The sequence below is a fragment of the Notolepis coatsorum genome (assembly GCF_963971535.1).
Source record: "Notolepis coatsorum genome assembly, chromosome: 19".
Lineage (NCBI taxonomy): Eukaryota > Metazoa > Chordata > Actinopteri > Aulopiformes > Paralepididae > Notolepis > Notolepis coatsorum.
The window spans coordinates 46167924-46171242 of NC_140183.1; the positions used below are offsets into that span (position 1 = coordinate 46167924).

Here is a 3319-nt window from a genome sequence, read left to right on the forward strand (position 1 = left end):
TCGAGCCAGACTTGAGACTCTGGATAAGTGCGCGCGGCCGCTTCAGTTGAAAAGACAGCAGGTGTAGATCGCAGAAATCCTGATCTTCTAACGGCATTGATTGATTGATTGTTTTACAGATTGCAGGCGGCTCAATAGCCTTGCCGACAAGTTAAATGCATAATCTATAGGCTAATTTTAAATCCCTCATTACCCCAATCAATCAGATTATATTTCTTTTAAACGTTCCTGCTGGCAGTAGGTTTATGCATTGAATAATCAAATGAGATCTTGCTAGCGAAAATAATTAGTTAAACTGTTTCAGAATAAGGATACGGCTCTCTTATCCATTGATTGATGTATGGTGGATTTTTTATTTATCTGTACTGCGGTGTGACGGTTTGTCCTTTTGACTTTCACGCAGACGACCGGGGTTCGAATCCTAGTCTTTTCCTTCTTTTTGCAATGTAGGAATAATTCAATTTGGTGCACGTTGAGAGCTATATAAAGAATGACATCCTCAATGCATGTAGATTTATAATATTTTAACTTAAAACTAGGCTACTTCTGCGTATAATCATTAATATTATATTCCAAAAAATTATATTGGAAACACGGGGTTTCGAACACCGGTCGCCCGGTTGCCAGGATTGAGCACTACCGCTGTGCCACTGTGCCAGATGGGATAAATTCATTGTTTATACATTAATGAACGTGAGACCCGTGTTTAGAATATTCTTTATTTTGAATGAAGTTTTATCTCTTAATTCTCATTCATTAATGTGACGTCAACGGCTCATTCAATTTCTCAAATCCGTCAAACAGCGCATCTCATCAGACATTTTAATCCCAGTTACAATATCACACAAAATCCACAATCCACGCATAGACACTTCAATTTTATGCTTGAATGAAACAAAATCCAGGCGCTCCTCTCCTTCCTCGCTCCTCATCCACAGCGGAGAATATGAAAGGAATCAGAGCCAAACGAGCGATAGGTTTCAATCATTAAGGATATCCCCGCGGGATTCACATTTGCAATGCTGCGCGTTGTTAAAATAACCACACAATGTGTACATCGCACCTAGCGAGCGCCACGGTTTATACAACGGCATGCAAATTTCTCGATTCTGATTGGCCATTTACACGTCTTTATTGGCAACAATCCACGGTCCTGGGCTCAGGACCCGCCCACAACCGAATCACATATCACTCCCGGCTCACTCCGGGAGAAAACAAGATTGCGGACAACAAATGGATATGTTGATAGCACCATGACGACTAAATATGAAGCGATTCTGTCAAGGGGAATGTGTTAGTCCTTTAAACAATGTTGGATGATGTAATTGATGGGTCTTGAGTCAATCTAGAACAAAAGAAAAATCGCGGATTGATTGATTGATTAATTGATTGATTTAAATTTCTACTTCCTTCCCACTGACTGCAGCGTTCACTCTCACACTGTCCGACGCTGGCGTACCCACAAACACACACACACACATACACACACACACACACACACACACATACACCCACACACACACACACACACACACACACACACACACACACACACACACACACACACACACGCACACACACACACACACACACACTCCTGTCTGCAACAGCGGGGGAGTCAGACTGAGAGAGAAGCAGCGCTGTTTTAAGTGAGCATGGTCTATTGAATTGATTGATTGGTTGATTGCTAATTTTATTACTGTACCCCTGGTTTCCAACTGGTTAAGTTTAGGCTAAAAGAAATAAATAAAAAAATAGGGCGAAGAAAACGGTTTTTTCCTATAGGGCAAAGAAAATGTTTTAATTTGTTTTACCTACTTTATATAGAAGCATCTAAGAATGAAGTTCTATGGAAAGTAGGTCTGCATTCCCTTAACAATTGTGTGTATTGAGCCGTACTGTATTGTACCCATTCTGCATCTGGTAATAAAATGTTCAATCAATCATTCCAATAATACACAGTTGGATGTGTTAGTTGGTTGGATGCACTTCAAGCTGCTTCCACATGAGGCAACTTCTCTCAATCATTCCAATAATACACAGTTGGATGTGTTAGTTTGGTTGGATGCACTTCAAGCTGCTTCCACATGGAGGCAACTTGTCTTTTTTGTAGTTGTGGGAACTACTTTTTCTGGCGGATGGTTTTTTCAATAAATCTTCGATTAATGTGTGTTTATTGTATAGAAATAAGGTTGGATGAATCTGGCAGTTGTATAAAAGCTTTACACCACTTGTAGTCGTGATTTGTGACCAATAAACCATGCCTAGGGGGGTCTAACGACCACCCCTAGGCATGGTTTATTGGTCACAAACCACTCCTGCGCGTGATGTAATGCTTAAATATATAACGTGCATTATTTAGGACAAAGTGAATTTAGTATCAGCATTTTGGGTCTATTTTACATTTCAAAAGCCCCCTCTGGAAGAATGGAGCACAAAAACGTAATTCAGAATGGTATAATGCAATCCTAGACTGTGAGAATCATTTCAGGAAACGAGCTGTCACTTCTTTGCGGGGGCGTGGCTATGGTTCATCCGGCTAACTTGAACTTAACCCTGCTCTCGACCAGGCTCAAACTTTTTGATCTGTTGTCATGGTGATTTAGACAATCCAGCTTCGGGGAATGGGAAAGTCCGGCTTAAGTCAGACTTGACCGAAAGTTATCCGGCTAACTCAGTTATCCAGGTACGGGGAACGGGGCCCTGGACTCCGGTTTTGAAAGAGCACGGTTGCAGTGTTCCAAAAACCCGGTTGTGTGTGGACGAACAGTGCAACTGCGCACATTAAATCACGGTTACATTAAATCACGGTTACATAAAACCCCGTGTTCGTGTGGACAGGGCCTGAGGTACAAAATAATCCCCCAACCTGATCCTGGGGGGGGGTCATTAAGTCGGTGGTGGTGACAAATAGGGCACAATTCCCAGCAACAGTTTAAAGACGAGAGTTTTGTGCCCAATTAGATTAAAGCCTTGAGTCAACACATTTCTGCATCAAGCCCTGTACACGTGTGCAATTATGGGATATTGAGACCTATTGCAGTGCAATGCCCCCCCCCCCCCCCCCCAATCCTGTCCAAGAGGAAAAAAACTATGTCTTGGTCTGAAATGAGCTGAGAATGGGGAATCGATACAGAGGAGAAATGGAGTCAGCAGTGCTGCTCTTGATGAAGGAGTGATATTCAGTGTTTAGAGTGTCTTCGGCAATTGGACAGAAGAAGAGTTGAAATGGATCGGTGTCTGTATGTACTTCACCTTGGAGTTGTTCTATAAGAGTCATGGCCATCCTGGAGCCCTGGGCATCAAACACCACGTGGCC

The 3319-nt window shown here is 42.4% G+C and overlaps 1 protein-coding gene across 1 annotated transcript in view; it reads right to left on the reverse strand.

Moving 5' to 3' along the window:
• Positions 1-3319, reverse strand: part of gabbr1a (gamma-aminobutyric acid (GABA) B receptor, 1a) — a gene marked incomplete at both ends in the record, with an annotated part of 191006 nt that overhangs the window by 89917 nt on the left and 97770 nt on the right.